Here is a 26,821-nt window from a genome sequence, read left to right as displayed (position 1 = left end):
CATATCTGAGAGTTAATAATAGGGATAGCAAACACTTGTCAGCCCCTCCTGTGGGGTAGTATGCCTCTAAATCAGGGGTGTCAAACTCACTTTCACAGGGGGCCACATCAGCCTCGTGGTTGCCTTCAAAGGGCCGAATGTCATTTTAGGACTGTATAAATGTAACTACACCTTAACAGTTAAGCGAGAGCTCGGCGCTGCCGCTGGGTAGGAACAAGGTGCCGGGCCGGATAAGACAAGGTGGAGGGCCTTGTGTTTGCCACCTCTGCTCTAAATGCTTGTCTTTTGTTGACTCCAAAGTGCCTGGCCCACCCTTGCTCATTAAAGGGAGACTCCCTGGGGATTCCCAATAGCTCAGTTGGAACCTGCACCCAAAAGTTCTGGGGGAAGCACTCTCTCTCGCTGCCTGTCTTCCTCTTGGCAATCAACTTGAAGAGGCTCAGACTCTGCCAACTGGGGGCTTCAGACTTCAGTGTCATTGGGCCGTTGTAGGAAGAGCTGAGTCAGATCTCCACCCTGAGCTAGGCTCTCAACTGTAAAGTTCAACTCCAATCCCAAGGTCACTTATTTTTCAGATAGGTTCACTGAGCTTCTCTGGGGCTCTGGCCCCTGTTATCCTGGAATGCTGGGCCATGATAGAGGTAAGGGAAGAGGATAGCATAGTTCAGACCCCACTCTCCGGTGCACGATCACTGTCTGATACAAAAACTGCCTTCACTCTGTGTCCTGTGCGGGGAATAGAGCCAACTGGGGAAAGCCACAAAGAGACTGTCTACGCAAAAGGATCTTGGGGTGGCCTGAGCTGTCTTAGTGACAATGGGCTCTTTAACGGGCTGTGCGTCACGGAAGGGGTTCAAACAGAACACCCATCAAACCTCCAGCACCGGAGGGGTTCAAATAGAAGCTGATTGGCCATAAGTTGCTTACTTGGTCTTCTCTTTTTGGCATGTTTTCTATGTCCCTATGCTTTCCTGCTGGTTAGCTCCTATTCAATTTTTAACACTCAATTCAGACATCACTTCCTCCAGGAAGCCACTGCGGACTGGGCCAGGAAACCTCTGTGTTCCTATAATGCCCTGGACATATCCCAATTGTTGCACTCACTGTTCATAGCAATGATCCGCTTCTGAGTTTTGGTCTTCCACAGCCTGTCTGCGCTGAAGGTCTTTCACATGAAGCCAGGACGTGGCAGAGATGGTTGGGTCTGGTTCCCAAGCCCAAAGTCTACCACCTTTCTACCGGAGGACACGCTTGCTCTCCTAGCAGGAGCCCCCAACCCTGTGATTATCATAAGGTCATGGGCTTGTATGCGAGCTGTGTAACTGAGGCAGCAGGGCCAGTGCCACCAAGGGGAGACACACAGACCATCCTCTGAGTGATGTCAGCTGCTGATCCTTGTGCGCAGCCAAACAAGCACACACCCCACCTCATCAGCACACGCGCTCACTCTTTGGGAACTTCTGAGGTCACGGAGAGGTCAGGAAGAAAAGAGAACCAGGCAGCCAAAGCCTGCGTCTCTCCTGGACCTATGGGGCTTGTCTGAGCCCAAGCCAGAGCCCCTCTTAGCACCCCCATTCCTTTATTGAACAAAGGTGAGGAGAGCCCGCCCCATGCTTTTAAGACTGGATTCCATTTCTATTAAGATTGCTGCTGGCCCCATAAGATAAATTCACAGTCACCCCCGTGAAAGCCGATCCTTTTCCCTCACACCTCAGCAGATTAAGGGAAGCCCTGATGCTGAGTTATGGGGATTTATGGGAATGTGCAGTTGCTGGCTGCTAAACGCTCACTCTTTGGGATGTTGGCAGCCTTACTTCCTATAAATCGTTGCTGGTATTTCTTAGTGTTTCCTTGCCAGCAATGCGGAGGCCTGCAACACCTTTTCCGTGCAGTAGCCTGTGAAAATATTGAAGTCGGGCCCAGAAAAACACCAGCATAGAAAGGGGGAAACTTTGATGTTTGCTAGTTATTTTCAGACAACCCTTGCCAAATCTTAATTTTTTTAGTTTACAAGTAAGGGATTCTGACCATCTGTCTGCTGTCAACTGATGTTTGTTTGGAAGAAGATTTTTTTCTCCCAATCTAGCACTCCTGTTCTTACAAGTAGTTTATTGGACTTCATAAATGTCAGCTTTTTGCAGGCATTTTGTAAGCAGCTTATGATTTAGTATTTAATCAAAATTGAGCAGTCAGTGTCTGTAATCAATCTGAACCAGGCGTAACAATGAGATTGAAGCTTGCAATCCACCAGGACCACAGTGGAGGCCTCCCAGTGATCTCTAGGTTTGCATCTGAAGGTATGGGGGCGGGTAGAGTGATGGAGAAAACAAATGCATATTGGGCACCTAGTCTGTGCTGTTTGGTGATCGCGTCAGTCACGATTGCCAAAATAATACTGCACCACAAACCATCCCAAAGTCAGGGGCTTAAACCAAGAAGCATCTTTTAGCTTCTTGATTTAATGAGTCAGCTGGGAGCTCCTTCTGGCCTTGGCTGAGTGCTTTGATGGACTGGGGCTAGGCTAGCTGTTGGCTGATCTTGGCTGACCTCATCTGAGACAATTGGGGCAATGTGGCTTCATTCCATGTCCTTCTCATCCTTCGCCAGGTTAACCTGGGCATATTCTCATGGTAAAAGCAGACTAACCCAGCCTTTCAAGTGCTTTCCCAAGCTTCTGCTTGCCTTGCATTTGCTAACATCCCATGAGCCAAATCACGTGACATGGCCTAACTCTGAATCAAAGAGGAGGTTAGACTCTACCTCTTTATAGTGAGAGGAATTACAAAGTCACAGGCAAAGGCCATGGTGCTGGAAAACCCACAAAGGAAGTAATTGTTATAACCCTAATATTCAGATGGCAAAATTCAGAGATTAAGTCATTTTCCCAAGATGTTTCAGCCTTTAGCAGTGAAGCTGAGATTCTTCATTAGCTTAACTTCTGATATACTTTCGACTCCCTGAATCTGCTTTTCCCTGAGACTAGGTAAAGCACGCACAGTGGAAAGTTCTTAGAAGTCATTGTTCTACCCTGTCATTTGCCTATGGCAGAATGGAAGCCCGCAGAGGGGCGTGGTCTCAGGGCCTCACAGCAGAGTGACAGAACAAAGGTCAGGGCTCTCAGTCAGCCCAGTTGGGGTATCAGGTTATGCGTTTGCTCAGACATTCAACCAACATTTATTGAGCATATACTGCGGGCAAGCTCTCCATGCTACCCTGGGTAGGAGCTTGTGATTTCTCCTGGAGGAGTGTTCGGAGGGCAGGGAGACAGCCTTCCCTGTCCCCCAGATTTGTTCCCTGTTCTTCATCTCGGCAGCTGGCAAAGCCTTCAGCGTGTGGGATTTTCCCTCCTGGATTACAAGACAAGGGGCCCAGGAGAAGGACACACAGTTGCCTGGCTAATTGTACCGGCAGCTCTCCCCCTGGATCCCAGAGCAGCCAGGGGCCTATGGGAGGGATTGCTGTGCCAGCTGTCACTCCCCAGCGGAGTGCCTCAAAGGCTCATGTGGACGGCAAACTTTTTTTGGTAAATTAAATCTGATACTTCCTAAAGACTTCAGAATCAGGGATTCCAACGTCTGGTTAAGAGACCCTGACACCATAGCTCTACTCTTCCTTGTTCTTCTTTTCCTACATGAGCATCTTGAAAGTGTTTGTAGCATCTGCACGGGCATTTTCAGCCAAGAGCAGCGAGCACTGACTGTCTAGGACAGCTGGGAAGGGCAGCAGCTGGAATGGATACCTGGAAGAGAATTTGCTCAGTTTCTCTTTCACCATCAGCTTCATGTTACAAAGGCTGGTAAAGTTTGTGAGGAGGAAAGTGACACTTCTGAGTGTAGCTGGTGTACTCCTAAGGATTTTACTCACCAGTTCCCTCTAGCTGACCTGCCTTAGCTTTCCCTGCCTTGTCCTCCATCCCCTCAGCTCCCTGCAGTTCATTTCCCCCACCCCACCTTCTCTGGGGCAGCATGGTGCCAAGGAAAGAGCCAGCCTGAGGCACGTTAGACTCCACTCAATGGCTATTTATCCCTGGCAGTCGACCAACCCCTCTGAGCTGGTTTCTTCCTCTGTGAAATGGGAGGATATGGGTTATTGTGAGGTTGCTATAAAAATCATATAGTACACCCAAGGGAATGCCTTGCTCATGGACCTTCAATTAATATTCTTTTATTGCCCACCCCCTCCCTACTCTCGTCGACCTGACTCCTCATGGCACTTTCTCATCCCTTCAATAATTTAACACTGATGGTTTATTAAACAGAGGCTTCCTAATGGGCTGTTATGGACCTGGCGAAGAACAGATCTCCCCCTGTGGGGTTGCACAGCCCCCTGAAGGAAGAGTAACAGATGGGGAAGCTGCTGGCGATGGTGTTCTCTTGCCAGGAGGGAGTGGCTGGGGGGCAGTTGCCGATTCTGTCACCTTCATGCCTGTGGAAACCTCTTGCCCTCCCGAAACCTCAGTTTCTGCAAAAAGGGGTTCATATTACCTTTCCCATGAGGTTTCTATGGAAATTGAAACAAAGTAGGTGAAACTCTCAGTTCCTCACCGCTAAGTAGACCTTGCTCTGCACTCAGGGCTCAGGCAGTTTCAGAAGTGGGTGGAGGTTATTTACGCACTGGCCTGTCTGTGGAACTGCAATGCCCATGTATTTTCCCAGACCCGCTCACCTCACTCGGAGCATCAACACCATTGATTTATTCCTTTGGGTGCTACAGAGCAATTTCACCTTCAAGAAGTCTCCGTGGTAAAAGACATGTCTTTGGGTTGGAGAATTCCTTGAACTCCTGATGGCTGATGTTTAAGAGGCAGAGAGCCTGAGATCTCTGGTGCTAGTTCTGGCTCTAACACTGGAGAGTGTCACTATGTGACCTTGAATAAGTCACTTCCCATTTCTGGGCTTCAGTTTTCTCAAATGTAAAGTTAAGTGCTTAGGTTATATAGAATCTAGGATTTTGATCAGCTCAAACGATTCCCTTTGGGATTTCTAATGGGGTTCCAAAGAGGTGGGACTCCAGATGGGTGGGTTTTATGGAAAGTGTGACGAAAGGGCAGAAGGAGGGTACATGGGTGGAAAAAGGCAGGAGCAGCCTCCTGGGTATAGAACCTGTGCTCACTCAAACCTGTTACACTTGGTGGTTCAACTCAAGGCCTACTCATGGACTGGATGATTCATTCTTTTTTATAAGGCTATCTCTGACCCTATCAGCCCAAAGTTCTCTCCCTTTTCTGACCAGCTGTGGCCCTTACCTACTGCTCTCTCTTGGGACCTCTCTCCTGCTACCCCTTGCTGCCCACGACTGTTCCCCAGATAGTTTTATACCTGCTCTTTCATGCCCTGGCTTACCTTGTGCCTTTTCCTTAGAAGGCCTTTCCTTTCTGTCTTCATCTCCCAAAGTCCTGGCTGTGGCTTAAGGGCCTGATCAAAAGCCACCTCCTCTAGGAAATCTTCCCAGGTATCTAATTCAAAACTCTCTCTGCTTCCTCTCTACCCATTTAGTGTCCTTCGGTGTCTTCCCATTGATGTAAGATCAGGTCAAAATCCTTTGTTTAGTTTAATCCCAGCCTAATCGCTTGTCATTGCCCTCCCCACCACCCAGCTCCAGGTAGGCAAAGATGTCAGGGACTTAAGTTGCTTCTCCTGCCTGGGAAAGCTGTTCCCTGCCCTTAAGAATCTTGGGGAAAAATTTTAAGGATGTTATGACTCACCTCATGTCTCTGTACTGGGAAGATATCAAACTTGTCTGTATGTTCTGCCTTATCATGAGCCAGTCTCATGTATGAGTCTGGTGACCCTGGGTCACAGAGGGCCTGGCATGTAGCAGGTCCTCAATAAATGTGGCATTGAAGAGAATTCTCCTGTGTATGTAACAGCACCCAGAAGAGGCCGAGGCCCAGGTAAGTGTGTCAATGGGATCTTGGTTCAAAGCTCTGTTTGTAGTAGCCCTGGGCTCTGGGATGGAGCCTTGGGGCTGGTAGAGCTGGGGAAATACTTTCTGTAGTGAGGGGATGTGTGTGTGTGTGTGTGTGTGTGTGTGTGTGTGTGTGTAGGGGGGTCTCCATGGGCATGCCTGTTGGGGTCTCCGTATCTGCTACACATGGGGGAAGCTTCAGTTCCCCAGGATCTCACACCTCTCTTCCTGGGCACCAGTCCAACCCCAGAGGTTCCTGCAGGGCCCCCCCAGTCCCACAGAAAGACAATGTTCTGTAGGGAACCAGTGCCAAACCCTGGGTGCCAGGCCTTGTGTGGAGGTTCCAATGTAATCTTCATAACCATCCTAGTTTGGAGAAGGGAAACTGAGGCATGGAGAGGTTAAGTTACTTGTCTTAGATCAAAAAGCAGCTGAGTGGAGAGCAGGGAGATGAGGTGGAGCAGCTTTAGCTCACAGCCCATACTCCGGAGTGCTACCCCACTCTCCCTCATAAAACAAAGCCTCTTTGGGGGTATGGCAAATACAAGACATATGTGATGTGACTGGCACATAGCAGGCATGCACTTAGTGGATGCTGAGACCACCAATATATAATTCAGCCCCCTCATTTTAATGGTTTATGTAAGTGATAGCCTTGATAGCCTTGCTGAGAGTTGGCTGGACTCAAAGTCAATTCTCCTGATAGCCAACTATTTTCATTTTCTGTTTGCTGTGCCCTGTGGGATAAAAATGAGAAGAAAAGAGAATCTAACATTTTGGAGGAATTGAGGAAGGGAGGAAAGTGAGGCGAGAGGGAAGTTGAGGTTACGGGGAGCCAGACCCTTCCCTATAACTTCCTCAGCCACCTATGAGGCCGGTTCTATCATTCCCAATTTCCATTTTTTGCAGATCTGATCTTAGAGGGTGTGTGACTTGCCTGAGGCTGTTAACTTGTGAGAGAGAAAGAGTAAGAATTGAAGCAGGCCTGTCTTCTTCCAAGTCTAGTGCTTTTTTTTCTGCATTGCCAGCCCAGAAGTGGGGCTGAAGATCAAGGTCAGGGTGGCTTGATTATGTGACTGTCAGTTATGTGACTGTGAATTATGACTGGGTGGGCAGGCTGCGGATGCTATTCCCTCAGCAGATAGGGGGAGCTCCTGGAGCTGGGGGAGAAGCTGGTGTGGGGAGCACTGTGCCTCAGGGAAAGAGGCAGCTCTTGACACTGGAAGTAGCTGGGTTTTTCTTGGCAGCACCGGCAAGGCCAAAAGGAGTCATTTGGTCTCTGTGTGTCCAAAAAAGCTCTTGGGCCACTTTGGTCTAGTCAGGTGACTTTTGAAGGACTGAGAGTAACCCATAGGTTGAGGGTCCTATGCTAGCGATAGATAGGAAATGTCTTGGAAATCTTAGGTTTTAGTTTTGAAATTCATAACGAAGTTACCTTCTTTACCACAGTATATCCATATGTCCAGTGGGAATGGATGAACTGAGCTACATCAGCCTAGCCGATCAGCCTGGATGGGGGTTTGCCGAGGGACCCTGTCTTTAACCACATCTTTTTCAAGAATTTTGTCAATGACTAGAATGGGAGAGAATCAACATTGACTGAGAGTCTCCTGTGGCAGAAACCACTGCAAGTATTTTACATAGATTGTTTATCGATTATTTCATTTACACACACCCCCCCCCAGCATATCTGTAAGACAGGTTGTGTTATCCCTTTACGGACCAGGAGAGTGAGAGTGACTTGACCAAGGTCCCCCAGTCATTGCTGCAACAAGATTTGGAGCCCAGAGAGGTCTGACTCCAAAATCTGGGTGCTGACCCACCCACGGCACTGAGCTGCCTGGTCACTGAGGTCCACGTGGGAAAGTGGGAAGGGTAGATGACGCCGGGAAGGAAGGATCCAAAATGCCTCAACCAGACTGAAATCCACATTGGGGCCAAAAACTAACGTGGACCAAGATGAAAGGCAGCCGAGACCTTTGCTGGCCCTGGCATTCAGAATACCAGACACACACAGGATGTGGGATACCTGGGTCAACAGCACAAGTGAAAGATTTGGGGTTTCAGTTGACAGGAAGTCTCATATGAGTCAACAGTGGGAGGTAGCAGCCAGCAAAGCTGGCCACCTTAGCCTCCACAGTGGGGGTACAGTGAGCAGAGGAGGGAGAAGGTCCTTCCAAGTCAGCTGCACTCAGGAGATAGAATTCAAGCCTGGAAACCCCAGAAGGAAGGGGGCCCTGCCAGCCTGCAGGCTTTCAGACACGGCTGCTGGAGTGGCAGGGGGCTCCCCATGCTGTTGGGGCTGCAACAAACTCCTCATCCTTTGTCACTACCAAAGTGCCCAGATATATTTCTGAGCAATTACAGCCCCTTCTTGACTCTTGTGCGTTTGCCTTACCTGCTTTGGGAAGATGCTACTCACTGAGTTTTGAGTTTTTTATTAATGTCACTTGAGTAAATGTGGAGATTCCTTGTGGCCCAGGCTCTGCATTGTCCCATTCAAAGAGGCACAATCCAACAAGCCGAAGAAAGTAAGAGGTCCTCCTGCACATCCTTCAAAGAGAGGAAAAAAGATGATGTCCACTTTCACTTCTCTACCTCATTATCTTGTTCTTCAAATCTCCCCGAGAATCTTTCACTCCATGAAAACCCCCCAAGCCCTCCCGACATCCTGTCCGCCTGGAATGCCATCTTGCTTTTGTCCTTCCACGTCTCCATTAGACAGACAGACTCCACATCTGCGGCATGTTTTTATTCTCCCTCCTTGTCCTCCCCCTCTTCATTTTTCTTTAATTTTCTTTCCACTTTACTGCTGATCCAAATTCCTCCCTACAAAGGGGCACCCTGGAACTGATTCGGCAAGCCAGGATATCCCCTACTTCTCCTCCAGTCTCTCCAGTACTGTCTGCCCCTCCATACTCCCCCAGGAGCTGGAACAGCCAAGATAGAACTCTTCTTCCGGAGCTGGGTGAGGAGAAGCAAAGTAGGCAAGGGCCGTGTTTTGGGGGATGGTGCATGGGTGGAAAACATGGTAACAGGCGCAGGGTGAGAGGGAGGCTGGGAACACTCTATTTACAAGCTTGTCCTCACCGTGTGAGCACACGGTCACGGTGGGTGGAAGAGCCTGGCCACACATGCATGCCAGCCCCACCACAGACTGCCATGGGATAGGTACTTGCAGTGAACGGCAGGGGGCAGAGGCCCTTCTTCACCTGCAAGGCCCCCATCACCTTGCACAGTACATTTCCATTACCTGGGGCTCGTCCTCCTTATGGAGTTGACTTTTGATTCTTTAATGAATCCCCCGAAAGGACCAGGAGAAGGCAGACTGTGGGAGAGACGGCACTCACCACATTTCTCATTTGCTCCACCGCGCTTCCCGCCTCCTGTGCAGCTAGGTGGGGGCCCTGCGCACGTCCTAACAACAGGCTAAGCCTGAGGCAGTTAAACACTGATCTGCCTCCTTCCTTCCCTATTTGCTGCAGTGACTTTGAAGGTCCTGTGTTTCAGATTGCATGAGAAATGGGCAACGGTCTCCCAACTCACATTGTAACTTATATGAGCAAGCAGTAAACTTCTATTATACTAATCCCTTGAGATTTCAATGTTGTTACTTCAACATAGCCTGGCCCATTCCAGTGAATACCCAGCATGTCATAATTGCTATAACTGAAGAGCATAACTGAATAATTGCTATTCTTGAGTCCTTTAATGTCACGAAGGAAAAGTCTCTGGAGCCACCCAGAGCAGCAGATTGATGCTTTCTTTTGCTGTCATCGTCTCCTAACATAGATGGTATTTCCTGTTTGGTAATACCTCCCATGGGGTCCTTCGGCCCCCATGACTCTGCCAGCCACCATCCTACACAGTCAAGTGTTCACAGCATTAATGGTTTGCCAAGGATACAGCCGTATGTCTGCCAAGGAGTGTCTGTTGGAGGAAGAACGTTCTAACAGAATGTTTAGAGGTGAACTGGACTCCCCTGGAAAGCTGTAAACTCTTTGTCTTTAAGGTGAGCAAAAGGAGATTAGATGTCGGGGAGTGGGGAGCGTGATGGGATGGTGGCCCTGAGTGGGGAAGGGTTGGGCTGGGAGGGGCAAAATGGGCCAGAGAATTTTTAAGTCCTCATTAGCCCTGAGAGTCCCCAAGATAGAGTCTAGTAATAATTTTTTTTCAAAGTGGATGAACAGATCCATTTTGGTCACTAAGAAAATAAAGAACTTATGAAATAAAATAGCCTGGTTTAATGAACAAGTAAGCATTGTAACACTGACATTATTCTTTCTTAAAGGTATAGTGTCATGAGATCAAAGTTCTCAGCTCTCCGGAGGTTGACAAATGGTGACGAATGGTCACAAAGACAGGCAAAGCCACAGGGTGGCTGAGCAGAGGGAGGAGTCACAGCTCTGAGACAGAGATGTCCTGATAACAGCCCCACAGTGAGAACCATGCACGCAGTGTGCCCACTGACGCCCTGAGCACTCAGAGATGCTGGGCTCACAGCCCGGTGTCATCTATGGGACATTGTCACACACCTCTGGATTGATTTCGTAGCCTCAGGGGAGAAGAGCCGCCATTCCTATTGTATAGATGGGCAGGGCGATTGTCAGAGATTTGTTTTTTCCACCAAGATCACATAGCAAGTAAAGGGGAGATCCACGACTAGAACCCAGACCCTTTGACTCCAAGCTTTTAAAATAAAAGAGCACACGTACTCCTGGCACTAGAGGCTGGAACTGAGGTCAGTTCACACACTACTTGGCTCCTGAGTAACTTTCACTCTCTGCGTGTGACATCGTGTGGGGGGGAACTGCAAGGAGAGGACAGGCAAGAAGGGCGTCTCAGGACAAGCAACGGAGTGGGGCAGCGTCCTGGAGTTCAGGCCGACTCTGACCCACTTCATGTCTGTGGAGCCTCAGTTTCCTCATCTGAAAATGGGAGGGAAGACATTGATTTACTCTGAGGAATTTTGGTGAGGACCCAGTAAGAAATGTTCTGAACACCTGAACAAGCCAAGGCTTTTGTTCAAGTAGGAATGCATTTGGCCGCAAATGGCAGAGGAGCAGCTACAGGGCTTTGCCAGCGGGAGCTCCATTTTTTTTCTCAGGACAGAGGGAGTCCAGGTTGGGCCAGAGGTGGTGTGGTCACGTCACGGAGGGCCTGGCCTGTCTGCTTTTCTGCTCTAATTTTATCTTCATGAAGCAACCTTAGGAACACAGATGGCTGCTGCCCGTCCAGGTTTTGTGTTCAAGTTCCAGGGAGGAAAAAGAAGGGAGAAGGCGGAAGAGTTGGCACCTAGATGAGGAATGTGCAAGTTTTATTAGCAATGCAATAGCTCATCGGCCAGAACTATAAATAACCAAATGGCCAGCCTTTGCATACACAGGCGGGCTGCACATGTGAGCCTCTCTCTACCACCCTGCACACAGCCGGGGTTTGGATGGAAAAGAAGGAGAAGCTGGGAGCCATAGTGGGTGGTAGCTGGCAGTGCCTGCCCCAGCTCCGTTATTGAGACAGGCGCTGAATCACAGGGCTCTTTTACATTCAGTTTCAGGATTTGAGTGAAGTGGATTGGGTTGCCTCACCCTTTGAAGACAGGATGAAGCCACAGTGTCAGAATGGGAAACAGAGGACAAGAGGAAGGTGAGTGCTGTTGTAGGGTGAAGGCCAAGCAGATCGAAGTTCAATGGTCTCTCTCTCTCCCTCCCCTCCTTCCCTCCCTCCCGCCCCCCTCCTTTCCCTTTCCCCTCCTGCCCCCTCCCCCCTTCCCATTTGTTCAGTTTCGTTAGCCTGTTCACTGGGGCTGGGAGAGCTGAATCTGAGAAGCCCATTTCTAGCGGCTGTGTCTGTGTAGTCTCCACCCGAAGATGTCTAACCACAGACTTCCTCCTGACTCCTGGCAACAGAGAGAAAACAAAACCACAGCAGCTTTCATTGCTGAAAAACACAAAACAACCGACTCGTTTGCCTAATAAGCCTAGGTGGAGGAGCTGTACTTCTGGGAGGGAATGCTAAAGACTCCAGTCCAAGGTTGGATAGTGAAATGAGATATCCCGTGGAGGGAAGCCACTAGCCCCGGGGGTCAGGTGACCCACTGAGGGGAAGGAGCCCTGTCACTGAGGGGAGGTGTCTGCGTACAGGACCCCCTCATGGAGCCTGAGGCCTTGGCCGAGCCCGCAGCCCCCACAAGCCTCAGGAGTCAATTCTGGTTTCAAAGAATCGGTGTACTTTTTCCCTTTCCCTTATTTTCTGTGTTATTAATTGCAGCTACTGATTATTTCCCATTTCATACTTTTTTCTGTTTGCTGGTTTTCTAATTTCTTGTGATGTATATTCAGCTCTTTTATTTTTAGGCTTTCTTCTTTGCTAATGAAAGCATTTCAGGCCATACATTTTCCCCCGCGTCGAGCTTTTCTTGGGATCCCATAGGTTTTGAAATAAAACGTTCCCCCTTTCATCTGTTTCTAGATGATTTTTAATTTCACTTTTAATATTTCCTTTGATCCAGGGGTTATCTAGAAGTATTTATTCATTTCCAAGTGGTTAAGAATACTTTGTCACATTTTTTTTTTTATTTAAAATTTGTAGGATTACAGTAATAGATTGTGGCCTGTAAAATCTCTAATTTTAAATTAAAACCTTTTTTTTCTTTATGCCCAAGTATGTGATCAAACTTCATAAATGTTCTCTGGGGAAGGGAAGGCTGAGCTGGTCAGACTGAGGTAGAGAAGAATGGAGTTCTCGAGAGTCCTTGTTCTGCAGACAAATTGCCCAGTTTCGATCTTGCTTCTCTCCCTTCCTAGCTGTGTGTCTGAGCTTCACTTTCCACCTTGAAAATGGGAACAATAATGACATCTACCTCTTGGCACTGTTGTGAAGGTTACGTGCCTAGGATGGTGCCTGGCAGCAACCAAACACTCATTAATGGAAATATTGCTATTGTTGTTTTTTGTTGTTGCTATTTTTGCCAGAAGGGAGAAGCTTTAATGTCCACGCCCTAAGCTTATCCCTATGCCACCATTGTGCTTTCTGGGCATTGTGTGGGGACCACAAGAAAAGAGGACGGCATAGATCAAGGCAGCTGTCACTCTCCCTGTGAGGGGGGCACCTGAAGGCCTGAGAGATGGGGCCACCTGCCCAAGGAAACACAGCAGTCTGGCGGCAAGGCCAGGGGTTAAGCCCAGGTTGAAACTGGCCATTCCCTGCCCCCCTGCCCCGCCCGCTGGCATCCACTCTAGTTTCTCTCTTGAAAGAAGAGATGGTTGACCGAGGATTAGTCTCTGTGGTGCTGAGAGGGCTGGAAGTTCTGGTGGGGTGTCCACCCCCGAGCTTTGTCATGTTGCACCTTCGCTACATTAGAAGGGTGACTCTGAGAACTCAGTAAGTTCCGAGCAAAACCATAGGAAGAGGGCTGGATGCTTTGAGCATTGCTTTTTCTTTGCTAAGGGGAGCGAGGAGACAAGCTAGACTTGATCTGGGGGAGGTGTCCTCCCAGGCACCCCGGGGATGTCTGCACCCCTCTGGGCCTCCACCCTTCATTCCAGTCTGCCTTGCTTCCCTAGCCCAGAGACTGGCCCTGGCAGAGGCAGGTCCTCCCCCAGGGGACCCCATCTTCTCTCTGGCAGGTCCCCGCTGCAGCAGACCTCATGTTACTGATGGGGTGGCTCAGCAGCATAGATAGGCTCATGGAAACCGGAGGGACCGGGGTGAGAGCCTGAACCGTACTGTGGAGGCCTAATTAAGAAGAAAGGCAAAACGGGATGTGGGGCTAGCTATGCCTCTCTGCCCACATCTGAGAGGGGCTGGCGCTGCGTCCTAGGGCACAAAGAGCTCAGAAGGCGCGAAAACTTCTCTGTGGCCAGAGGCTGGGGAGGGAGGGAATTGCTGGACAGGATTACAAGGGGGAGGGTGGCTATCTGAACTATCTGACTGGGGCCATTGATCTTGAGAGCAAGGGGCCACGTCCTGGGCAAGGACTCCCTGTACCCTTACGCATCATGTAGCCGTGCTGTGCGTGAACCATGAGTGGACAAGGGTGCCTGTGACGGATGGGGCAGCACACGGTTAAAGCACAAACGGAGGTGTGTCTGGGCGGCAGGGCTCTGGGCACACAGGTCCATCCTGTGGGGTAGGCTGCCACCAGGTAAGGCTTGGGATCACATGCTGATTCTAGTGGCTCCTCCATGCAAAAATTTTACAAAAACTTCATGGGCACTCATGATTACTGTGAAAATTCAGTAAGTCAATGAATGCAAAAGTGCTTTATAAATATAAGCACAAATACAGAGGAAAGTTATGGTATGTAGAATTTGGTTAGAAAATGCTAGGTGATTCTTTACTATGGCCCCAGCTCTCTGTTAGAAGCTGCAGAATCAAGTGGGGTTGGGTCTTATTTCCCCCTCATGGGGATTGTGTGCCTTCTCAATGTGAAATGCTTTACAAACATTGTCCTTCCCTCCCTCTTCCTTCTAATACACCTCAGTGAAGTACCTATCATAAGCCAGGTTCTGGGTTAGGAGCTGAATAATACAACGATCACAGTCTTCTAGGGGAGAGACATGAATAAAAAGGTGGGCACAAAGTCAGCATGGTAGCCAGGGAGGGCCACAGAGAAACAGATGGTTTCCATGGGCATAAAGCAAGGAAGCAATGAGCAACAAGCCCAGGGAAGCTCCTGGAAAGTTCAGATAGAGGGGGCGCTTGAGGTGGGTCTTGATGAAGGAGCCAGTACAAGGAACAGAATCCTCACAGGGAGCCCAAGCAGAAGGAACGGCAGGCACAAAGGCGTGGAGGTAGGAAACCTGCCCACCTGATGGCATCAGTGAACCGTGGCAGCTGGAACTCCAAATTTTGATCCCAGGGTGCAGGTTGGAAGTCTTCATGAAGCTCGGGAAAGTCAATGGCCCTAAAGGAGATGCACACATATAAGTGATCTCATAGCCGTGTCGACACAGAGCAGGGCCAAGGCGGTCCGCCTGCTTAGTAGTGGGTGTTGTGGGGAAAACACGGGGTTTGAAGCAGACAGTCTTGGCTTCTAATTCAGGCCCTGGCCCTTCCTCGCTCTGTGACCTTGGGCTACTGTGAACCCCTCTGAGCTTCAGTTTCATCCTTTCTAAAATAAGAACAGGTTATCTGAACATTTTCTTGGAAATCTATGTCCTTGGTTGGGACGACTAGACAGAATATTAGGCAGATAGGTAGATAAAGGCCAATTTATATTGAACACTGCACTGGGGAGATCCAGAGAGTTAAGTTGTGAGCTCAGCCCTTGGAAAGTCCACAGTGCAGTGGAAAGTCAAGAAAGCAGCCAGTTGCAATGCAGTCCAGCCTGAGTTATGGTAGGCTAAATGAGGCCGGGACACATGGGAGCCCAGAGGAGAAGCCCTTTGCCCAGGCTGAGAAGTTAGAGTTTTCCTGGAAGCACTGTGGACAGAACTAGGAACCTTCCTGGCAGTTAGCAAGGAAAAGAAGGAAGCAAAGGGAATGGTTTGCAGAGGGATCAGAGTGGGCAAATGCATGGAGGTAAAAGCAAAGAGCAGTTCTACCAACTAAGGCACAGAATCTGAAATGGGAAGCGATGTCACAGAAGGTAGGCAGTGAGCTTGAATGCTGTGTTAGGGAACTTGGACTTTATCCTGTATGCGTAGGGAGACGTTTACCATTGAGAAGCACAAGAGATAGGAGTGATGGGGCTCTGACATCGGTAGGGTGGTCGTGAGTGGGCCAAGGAGGCAGGTCGCAGAGGCCTAGAAGCCAACACGAAGGCGTTAGTCTGAGGCCAAGCCCATCACACCGCCTGTCTGGAGTGCCGTGGAGCTTCCCAGGATGGGGTGGGCAGCTTTCCCCATGCAGCCCTCCCTGGCTCTAGAGAGCATGAGGCCCAGGCCATGAGAACTCTCCTGCAAGGCCATGGGCTTCATGGCAATCCTCTGGGGGATGGTTTCCTGCAGCTGTGGTGGTCTCACTGGGGCTGCTGTCACAGTCGTGAGGGACAGCTTTTTGCTCAAGAAAAAAATGATGACCCTGTGGGAAGGATAGGGTGGTATTTCACAAAACCCAAGGGTGAAAACTTCAGCCCCGCCTCTGAGGAACTAGAATCAGGAACTGCGAAGTCACGCCTGTGCTCTTCTCCCCGCTCTCACCTCTTCTGTTCTTCTTTCTCCTCTCCATCTTCCGGTCAGCTCTCTCTGTTAGAGGGAGTGCACAGCTACCCTGGCTCCTACTTTTCCACCTCTAAATGCGAATCTCCATCCTGCTGTTAACCACTGGGAGGGCGGGGGTGCAGCCCGTGCGGGGAGGAGTCTAACTGGCTGAGCCCAGGCCTTTGATTGGCAGCCCCAGTACTGTGGCAAAAAAGAGGGTGTCTCCTGCAGAGCCTGGCAGCAGAGCCCACCCTGTGGGTATGTTGGGGGCGGTCCTTAGGGAATGGGTACTGGCACCCGAAGGCTGTCTATTCTATGTAGGTCCTGACCCTAGAGGAACAGTGTCGGTCCAAGGGCTTTTGTGTGAACCAGCCCTCAGAACGCTTAGTAGCCAGAATCCACAGGGATGTCCATTTACCTCTTCAGGAAAGGAGACAGAAACAGTGAAAGTAAAACTCAGAAAAAAAAATCTACATGCATGATCTTTGTGGGCAGAAACTCAGAAGGAGTCAGAAGCAGTCTTTGGGGTGGTGATGAGGGGCATTGTGGGGCTGGGCCACTCTGCCACAGGGCTGGGGAGTAGCATTGGGAGCACAGGGACAGGCTGGAAGGTGGCAGCTCTTAGAGGAAGCAGCTGAGTTACCAGGGCTGGAGGCCAAGCAGCAGGATCCAGCAGCCTCGCTGGGGAGGGCCTGGGGCTTCTGGCTGGGTCTGCCCTGTGCCTGTGTTTTAAATTCCTTTCAGACTTTGCACAGCCCCAGCTCGAAGCACCAGAAAAAGATATTGCATTGTTTTCACCAAACGTGGAGGAATATTTCTGTTTTCCCTTCTCATGTGCTGCCCCAAACTGGACTTCCTAGGGCCTTTCATGAACTCAGGAGGCTCTGCAATCATTTTCACGTAGACCGCCTTCCCTGAGTGGCGGAGGAGGGCGGCTGTGGCATTGGCTGATGGGAGTGATCGTGGGCTCCTATCCCTTCCTGTGCAAACCCACCCCCAAGGAGAGGGGGTGTCATAAACTGGTTAAACATGCAACCTCTGCACCACCCAGTTCAACTCCAGTCACTGTCACTCCCCAGGCAAGTCTCAGGCAAATTACCCAAAGCTTGCCAAGTCTGAGTTTTCCTACCTGTGAAATGGGAGGTTGAGAACCTCAGTATTTAATGAGACACAAGAGAAAGCACTCAGCGTGGTGTCTCGATGGGCTCAATAGTATTAACCGTCTCAGTTATTCCTGTCCCTGCTTTGACACACACTGCAGGGCCTCAGCCCAGTCCCTTGTGGTTAATTTATAGGCTTTAAATAGACAATTACAATGCATCTGATATGCTAGGTGTTCCTGCCTTCCAGTCTTTTCAGAACAACCCCCTCCCAACGTCGCCACCTCTGGGATTTCACTTGGACCCCTCTCTTCTCTATTAACACTCCTTGTTAGAGCTGCCTAGCCAAGACCTCGTCATTCCTCAGGGTGCAGCTCAGATCCACCCTCCCTCATTCTATCTTGCAGTCAACCTGAGAAGGAATTCACCTCTCCCTCCCCTACTCCAAGGCTCAGAATTCCAGGGCAGCTCTGTTAGAGAGAGACAGCGTCACGCAATGCAGAACAGTGCATCCTGGGCTGCCAGTTCCATGCACACCTCGAGCTGTGTGACTTTGGCTTGTCTGTGCCTCAGTTTCCTTGTGTGTCACATGAAGATAATACAAAGGGTATTTTCTTCACAGGGCTGTCATGAGAAGAAATGAACTGAGATGTGTATAGTTCGGACAATGAAACATGGCACCTAGGAAGGGCTCACTAAAGATTGGATATTTCTATAAAATAATCTTCAAACACATGACTTTTAATGGCTGTGTAGTCTTCTATTGTGTGGGCACGTCATAATTTATTTCACTAGTCCCTTACTGGGCATTCAGGCTATTTGCAATCTTTCACTATTATAAATAATGCTGCAGCGAACATCTTGTATATAAATCTTGCTGTTTATCTCTGATTGCTTCCTCAGAAGAACTTCCCAAATCTTGCTTGTCTTAGAACAAAGTCCTGTCCCTCAGACTTTTCAATGATGCCCTTTGAAATAAAAGCAAAGCCTATTTTCCTGCAGAGAGACATATGGAACATGTTAGCCAAGAGGTGGTTCAGGAGGAAGGTAGAAATCAGTTCAAGATGGGTTTGGGTCCATTTCAGGATGTCTGACACTGAGTCGGTTATAAAGCTCCTCTCAAGCCCTCTTCCCTGAAGAGAGGCACAGAAATCAAGGAAGGACCACTGATTTCTCTCTTTGAGGGAATTCAGAGGGTCTTTGATGTTCTTGGCATTGGGAAAGCAGCAATGACAGATCAAGAAATGAAGCCAGTGTATAGGGACAATGTAGAACTCCTCCAGCCAGTAGGGGGCGATATCGCCTGTCTCTGTCAGCCAGTTGGGATTTGATGGGTTTCTTTCTTTTAGCTTTTCTTAAAATTGAATTTATTGGGATGGTATTGGTTAATAAAATTGTATAGATTTCCGGGGTACAACTCTATAATACATCATCTGTATATCGTATTGTGTGTTCACCACCCCAAGCTTTGTTGTTGTCTTTAAACTTTGGCTTATACTTTATATATTTCTCCTGTGTGTTTTGTTCCCTTCCTCCCACCTGTGTACTTTTCAGATTCACTTTGGGTTGCCATTTATTCACCCATTCATTCAGGAGCAATCAATCTATTGCCTGCCTCCCTTAGGCCAGACATAAAGATTGTTTTCAGACTTTCTAAGACCAACCAGCACAATTGCTTTGGAAGCTCTACCTCACACATATTAAACATATTGAAATTCACCCATATTCCAAATTAAGTATATATTTTTCCTATTGAAAAGGATTATTTTTGTAACTTTGCTTTTGAAATTAGCTGGCTGCAAGAATTCATTCAATTTACGGTTGGCTTTGATGTCTCAGCAATTGTGGGGGTCCTCTGGAATTCTTGCAAAGTGAGAAAAGCGAACCTGCATGTTGTTTTTAAACATAATAAACATTTTATGAATTTTTATGAATACTAAATGAAACCATTAAAGAGGTTGATGTAATATTTTGTTTTGTAGAGGTTTCATTAAAATTTTATTAATTTCTACTGCGAAGTTTTTCCTTCATGTTTTGAATCCAATAATTTTGGTTTTAGGTCTCAAATTTTTCAGGGGTCTCTGATAGGTTCTCAGGCCCCACGGTGCCTAGTGTCTGCCAGAGCCCTAACAGCGTGGAGGTGGAGAGGTGGAAGCCTCGGCCGTTTTTATGGAGTTCCCAGGCTCCTGAGGGACAGAGAGGCAAACTGCTGTCGCAGGTTATGGTGATGCTATAAAAGAATGTGATCGGGGCACGTGGAACATCACCTCCCTGAAGTCTACCTGGGGCCAGAGGGAATCAATGTAGATGTTCGAGAGCAGAACTGCCCAAGCCAGGGGTGAACAGCGAAGAGTTTTCTCAGCGGGTCTGAGGGGAAGGGCACTGCCGCAGAGGCGACAGTACACGCGGGAGGGCTGGCGGAGAAGAGAACCTCCTGGGAAGCAAGCTGACCGACTGCTCAGCTCTGCCCACATTGGTCTCTAGGCCCTTGTTTCCCAGGCCGGCAGCAGTAGTATTACCTGGGAGTTCGTCTGAAACGCAGATTTCAGACCCCCCAGACCTCCTGAATCAGAACCTCCATTTCAGCAGAATCCTGGGTGACTCGCAAGCACCCCACATTCTGAGAGGCAGGCCAGCTGGGTCAGAGGTAGGCCTCCTGCAGAGGCTGAGGGTGTGGGAGTTGGGGATGGTGGGAAGGTGGCTGGCAACCTGAGCAGAACAGCAGTTGATCTGCAAGATGTTTTCGAGTTTGGCTTAAAAGTCTGTCTCTAGGGGCCCACACAGCCGCAACCTTTGCTTGGAGAGCTGGGGCTTTTCCATTTAGAGACTTTTCCATCCCTGGACCCATACTGTCCCTTCCACTGGCCTTTGCTCCAGACAGCCTGTATTGCATGCTGGCTCCCTGACCCAGTGCACCGCTGATTACCTAATAGACTGCAGGCTGTATGCATAATTTATTCCTGTGAGTAATTGATCACATTAGGATGAGCAAGAGGAAGTACCAGGAAGAGAAGGGAGGAGAGACATCAATATAACTAGGGGAAAGAAACCTGCTACAATCAGCTAATTAGATGTCTCTCTGAGGCCGCTCTTTCCACAGAATGGTACGCCTTGCTGTTGTTGGCTGACCACCTCCTTCCCTGTCTTGTGTGTGGTTGGGCTTTCTGATGAGTGCAGGGTAGGAAAGAACTCTGCACTGATCCAGAAAAGTTGGTTTCTAGGCCCGGTGACCTTAGGCAAATCACTTCTCTCTGGGCCTCAGTTTTATTGACTGTAGAATGGAGAGGACTGGATCAGCGGTCTCTAAACGGGGCTGGTATCCGAATCACCAGAAGCACTTTAAAAAGTGTAGATTCCAGGGTGAGCTCTTCCCAACACTGATACAGTAGGTACTGCCCGAGGCCAGGGACCCGCGTGGCAACGAGCTCCTCCTCATGGAGCTGGTGTGCTGGGTCTGTTGGGCACCACCGGGTTGGAACGGTAACCTCAGAGCTCCTGCCTGGCTCTGACATTTTCAGATCATCAAAACGATGGATTTTCGCATAACCTCTTTCAGAGCATTAGTGCTGTCCTGTGGGAAAGAAGACAAGAGAGGCAGGAGACCTGTCTTCTATTCTCGGTTCCATTGTTGAGTCATTACCTGAAAGCAGTTTCTCCCTGAGCCTTGCCTAACCCCCCATACATATGGTGACAATGTCACAGGGCTTTTATCGGAGCACTTCGTCACTGTGTGCCTTGGGAGACTGAAAAAAATACAGCTGGCCAGTTCCCATCCACTCAGAGATTTTGCTTCAATATGTCTGGGGTAGCTCAGGATGGGTTTAAAGGCTGCCTGGTAATTCCTAAGATCAGCAAGGTTTGTAAGCCAGTGACCTGCCCAAAGGCATGGCTGAATGGGACAACTGTGCACTATGGGACTGGGCAGCATCCAGCTCTGGGAGAGCACTGCCATGTGGGCAGGAAGTGTGGACCACAGAGAGACCCAGGCTGCCCTTTTGGCCGCCAAATGTATCTAGAAACAGCCTACGAGTGGGGCATCCCCTCTGCTGCATCCAAATGAAGGGAAGACCTGTGTTCAAGGCTGGTGCTGTTACTAACAAGGTAGCCTTGGGCAAGTCACAGGCGCAATATGAGTCTGGGTTTTTTTGTGTGTAAAATGAGGTCAAAAGTAACTCCATCCTCCCAGCCCAGGCAGGAGGATTGACTGGAACTCCTTGGAGCCTGTGGTCTTGAGTGGTCACCCTCTGTGCAAATTGTCCACCCTTCCCAGCAGCCCTCCAGCCACCTGCACTGGGACCAGAGGGAGCGTCTGGCTGAATGTTGACATCTGTCACTGGGGTGGCAGTAGGGCTTGGAGGGGGTCTGCTGCTGCCTTGGGCCAGAGGGCCTGAGGGCCAGCAAGGAAACGCAGCTCCAGCATTCCCTTCGGAAGTTTGGGTGGTCGTTTCTGGAATTACTCCATTCTGCCTTGCCCAGAACTTCTTTGTTTGCCCTAATCTTTTGGAGCCTTGCTTTATACCTGAGTTGGTTAGCAGGGGCCTGCAGGCTGGCTAGCCAGTGAGATTGAAACCAATTCTACTGAGTCTAAAATCTCTTGCCTCTGTTGCTTTCTCTACATCCTCTTTCTTATCACTCTAATCCCAGGTACCTTCAAGGCCCCATTATTGCCCTCTGCAGATGTCTTCTCATAGCAGCCAGAGGGCTCCTCTTAAGATATAAATCATATCATGCCATTAATTTTGACTGGCTTCCCGTGCTCATTGAATAAAATTCAAACTGGTGTATAAGGAATACTCTGGAATGCCTTCTCATTCTCCCTCATGAACTTTATGTGTCTTCCCCTGGTTTACATGGCCCCACACAACCTGGACATCTATTTTTCATCTCCTGTCATGCTACCTACCCTTATTCTCTTTGAAGCAGAAAAATTGCTCTAAGATGTCTTAACCTGCTAATTGTCTTCTTTTGCACATAGCTCAACTCCATCTTCCAAGTCCTCTGCAGTTAAGCAGAACCCTATATTCAAATTCCAGTCGATGGAGTATGAGTGGAAGTGACGCACACCACCTCCAGGCTTGGCCCCGATATGTCCCAGGGCCTTTTTCCTTTTGCTGTTGGCTGCATGCAGAAGTTAAAATGGACAGCTACAAGCAGACCTTAGGGGGCAGTAAAGCAACTAATTAGAAAGAGCTTGGATTTTGATAACTGAGTGAAAGACCACCCACCAAACACCTGATTGGTTTTGACAAGAAGGGGGAATGAACATTTATTGTCTGAAGTCACTGGGATTTGGGGTTGAGTGTTCCCACAGCTAGAATTACCCTGATGAATGGCCTGTTCTCAGTTCCTGGAATAAGTTAAAATTCATCCTGCTTCTCCCATGCTGTTCCCTCTCCTTGGAATGCTTTTCCCAATCATCCCCCACATGCTTATCTCTTTAGCCTCTGGGTCTTCATTTAAAAGACACCACCCAATCGTTATGCATGTTAACCTATATCTGTGCTCAGGTCTATTCATTTTCACAGCAATATTTTCAACATGTGTGTTTTTATAATTTGTTTTCCATTGTGCTTCCCCTCGAATGTAAGCTCCCAAGGGCACGAAGCAAGTCTGTCTCGTTCTCCTTTGTATATCCTATGCCAAACAAGGTAGCTGACAAAAGTCATTATTTAACAAGTATTAGCGGATGGATTAAGTGAATAAATGAACCTATGATGTATGATTCAGTTCAGTTCAATTCAAATATTTACTGGGCATCAACTTTGTGCAAGGCACTTTGCACACATAAAATGCATTCTTGACTCAATTATCATAAAACCCTAGTGGGGAGGTAAGCTTATTATCCCCACTTTACATGTAAGGAGGAAGAGACAATGCTGGCAACCCTAACACAGACCCGGCACACGTGGCACCTTCCCATCACCATCACGTTCCTGAAAGGTAGGTACTGTCATTTCCCATCGACGAAAGGAAAAACTCATGATCAGACAGATCAAGTTAATTTGCCAAGGTCATGCAGCTAATGAGGTCATGGGGCTGGGATTCAAACCCAGGCCCAGGGGAGGGGATGGAAGAGAAGGAGGACACGCCTCTCTTACAATACTATTCTTCCTAAACTCTGCCAGACTCATTTAAAACCCCCAAAGGACATCCTGAGCGTGGGTCGAAATGAAGACATGGAATTTCTCCAGAATCCTATGAGCCTGGTTTGCAGTGGGATTTCACTTTACTGCGGGACCCATTTATTCTCCCCCATGATGCCTGGGACAGGGGCACCATTTAACAGCTTGGGACTGCAGCTCCCACGTGGCAGCTGACCTGCCATCACCATAAGTGGGAGGAGACATGAACGCCCAGGTTCATCTGGGGAGAGCAGCCGGAGCTGTTGATAGGCAGAGAAAATCTGTGATTGATTACGGCAGATGAAAGTATGAAGTAATGAACCCTGTTTGAGGTCTGGGCAAGCTGAAGAGCCTGGCTGTCTGAATGCGTTCGGAGACGGCACAGCCTCTCCCCAAACCAGCAGTGCACTCTAATGGCTGCAAGTTCTGTGACTTGGCGGGCCTCGGATTGGAGGGTGCAGAGAACTCATGAATTCCCTCGGGTGGGAGCTAATTAGGGTGCAATTTTTCAATTATGGAACCCTGAGCAAGCCTCTCCCCAGTTCCCCCACACCATCCCTCAGTGGATTCACTCCATTTGTTTTTTGTTTTTCTTCTTTTCTTTCTTTCTTCTTTCCTTCCTTCCTTCCTTCCTTCCTTCCTTCCTTCCTTCCTTCCTTCCTTCCTTCCTTCCTTCCTTCCTTTTTTCTCCCTTCACCTTCTTTCTTCCTTTATTTCTTAATCATTTGATGATATGACAGCAGTTGTTTATCGTTTGGAAGAGAAAATCATCCCAGAGCTATTGTTTCCCTCTTGAAGCCCCAGTGCTTCTGTGGTGAGGGTCACATTTGATAAATGTTTTGGCTTCCCGCCGCCCCGCCCCCACTCCCACCCGGGTTGGTGTGGCAACAAGAAAACATTCGCCTATGACGCTGTGACGCCTGGGACACAGGCCTGCTTTGATTGAAACACCATCTGTAAAAAGGCATGGAAAAGAGCAGGATCGAGTTTAAAAGAGCCGTAGCCCAGGGCTCCCGGCCCACCCACATCACCCAGGTTGAGGCTGTGGGACATTTGCTTTGGGAAATTTGGTCATTTCTCTGAGCTAATAAGCCAGCCCCCAAATCAGGAATGCAAAACAGAAATGGAGCAAAAAGAAAAAAGGCAAAGAAAAAAGCAGCACTTCATCAGAAATGGGAAAACTTAAATGACTTTGTTTAAATGTCATGGTACTCTCCAAGCCCCGTTCTCATATGTATGCAAGTTAATTACATGGAAAAATGTCAAATTAGTTGCTTAAAATATTAATGGCAGGAATTATCCCAGATTCTAGAGCAGGCAGAGTAGAGGAAATGAAACTTTTGGGGCTTAACCCTTTTCTTGGTCATCCTTCTCTTACAAAATAGATCTTTCTTTCATCCGTAAAAAGACCGCTGACTGCTCGCGGGTTTCAGGACCAGAGCTTTCCCGTGGGTTTGCAACCTGCGATTCTCTCTGTGACACCAGTGGCATTTATTTCCACAGCACCGGCCTTGTGTGGGAGATCTGAAGTCCCTGTATTATGAATATATGAAAGGTCTGTTCTGGAGTCTTGGTAATTTGCCATTTTTTTTCTTTTGGTGTTTGAAGGGTACTTTGGTTTTAAGAGCCCATTAAAATGCAAAATAGGAAGAAATCGCACAAAAAGAGGTGCCACGTTCTATTCACCAAACATTTATTCAGTACCAGTGGGGTCCGAAGCCTATGCTGAGCAAAATGGTGGGAAAAGGGAGAGTCACAGGCTCCAGGGTTTCAGATCTGGAAGGGAGAGGCCACAGGCTCCTCATCTAGCCCCACGTTAGCACGTGGGAAAACGAAGTCCCCAGAAAACAAGGAACGTTCCCAAAGCCAACAGCTATTGAGTGGTGAGTCAGACTCATTTATTCCTATGACACAGTTCCAGCCCAACCCCCCAGAGGGACTTCCACATAATAGGGGACGGCAGGACGAATCGCCACGGGACAGTGCCTGCTGCACACCCAATACTGCAGAAGGAAGGGAGAGGGTGGAACGAGGAGCGATGAGTACTGGGGAGCCCTTACCTCTGTCAGCTGAAAAGCACATACCATTCGCCAGGAGAGCCAACTGCATGAGACAGTTTCTTTCTGTTCTGGCAAGGGCGGGCAAGGACGGAAAACACTGTGTATTGAAACGTCAGGGCTAGTCACTGGGTGCACACGCTCAAAATGATCTCATATGATCTGATCATCCATTCATCCCAAACAGATAGACCGGAGCCCTATCGTACAGATTAAGAAAGTAGGAGACTATCAAGCAAAAAGATCAGCTAAACTGAACCTGCAGGCATTTGTAATCCTATAGTGGGCAATGGGGTGTCTGCATATCAACAGCTGCAGATAAGCAATGTAAATGGTAAATGAGGTAGGGCCCAATTTCCAAAAATGGTATCCTCAGAAGAGGGGAGGAGATATTCTGAGATGCTCCATGGGGGGAAAAATTCAAATACTTTGGAGAAACCCTATATAGTTTTATCCTGTTTTTGTATCAGTTGGTGTGGTAAGCTGAATCGTGGACCCCGGATACATCCCCATCCTAACCTCCAGGACATATGACTGTTACCTTATTTGGTAAAAGAGGCTACAGATGTGATTAAGGTGAGCGTGCTCAGGTGTGAGACTCTCCTGGATTAGTCAGATGGGCCCAATGTAATCACGGGGGTCCCTATAAGAAGGAAGCAGGAGGGTTAGCGTGAGGAGTAGGAGACATCACAACAGAAGCAGAAATTGGGGTGATGCACTTTGGAGATGGAGAGAGGGACCATGAGCCAAAGAAGAAGACAGGTGGCCACTGGAAGCTTAACAAGGCAAGGCTACAGGTTTTCCCTGGGAGCCTCCGGAAGGAGCCATCTCTGTCAACATCTTCACTAGCTCATGGACTGATTTTGGCCTTCTGATTTCCAGAACTGTAAGAGAATAAATGTGTGCTGATTTAAGCACTCAGTCTGTGGTAATTTGTTACAGCAGCAATAAGAAACTAATATAGTCAGTTAGTGCTAAATAACAAACCATCCCAATGCTGCTTCCTCATTCCTGGGCCTGTGGGTTGGCTGGGCAGCTCTGCTTCGGAGTATAGGTTGGTGTTAAGTCTCTCCCCCTGATGCATTCTGGGACAGTGGCTGCTGGGGCTGGGGATGTGCTTTTATCTTGACAATGGCAAAAACGGCAGAGAAAACTAGCAGACACTTGCTGTGCCTGCTATCATTTCAGCTCTGAGCCTCTTACCTCTGCTCACCTTCCACTGGACAAGGTACAGTAAGTCACATTGCCCAGCTGAACATCAGCGGGAACTGGAAATATACACCGCCCCCCCAGGCTAGTGGGAGGTACCACAAAGTCACGTGGCAAAGGGCAAGGAGGTATGACTTAAATATTGGGGAGGGGCAGTAAAAGTGGGAACCTGCCACACTTTTCTTGAAGATTCATAATGCACACCGACATGTCGAGAGCTCTGAGTTCTGCAGGAAATGAGTCCGTCTAACTCTGCTAACACCCTGTCCCTCAAACATGTTTGA

At 48.7% G+C, this 26,821-nt stretch overlaps 1 long non-coding RNA gene across 1 annotated transcript; it reads left to right on the top strand.

Moving 5' to 3' along the window:
* Positions 1-9,734: 9,734 nt before the first annotated feature.
* Positions 9,735-22,240, top strand: LOC139441076 (uncharacterized). The gene is made up of 3 exons (XR_011651465.1): positions 9,735-9,919; positions 11,456-11,550; positions 22,125-22,240. It is a non-coding gene; the product is annotated as an uncharacterized lncRNA (long non-coding RNA).
* The last annotated feature ends 4,581 nt before the right edge of the window (positions 22,241-26,821 follow it).

Source organism: Desmodus rotundus, chromosome 7, assembly GCF_022682495.2.
Source record: "Desmodus rotundus isolate HL8 chromosome 7, HLdesRot8A.1, whole genome shotgun sequence".
In the NCBI taxonomy this organism is placed as follows: Eukaryota; Metazoa; Chordata; class Mammalia; order Chiroptera; family Phyllostomidae; genus Desmodus; species Desmodus rotundus.
Note: the sequence above shows the minus strand (reverse complement) of the source record. Positions and strands in the feature narration are given on the sequence as shown.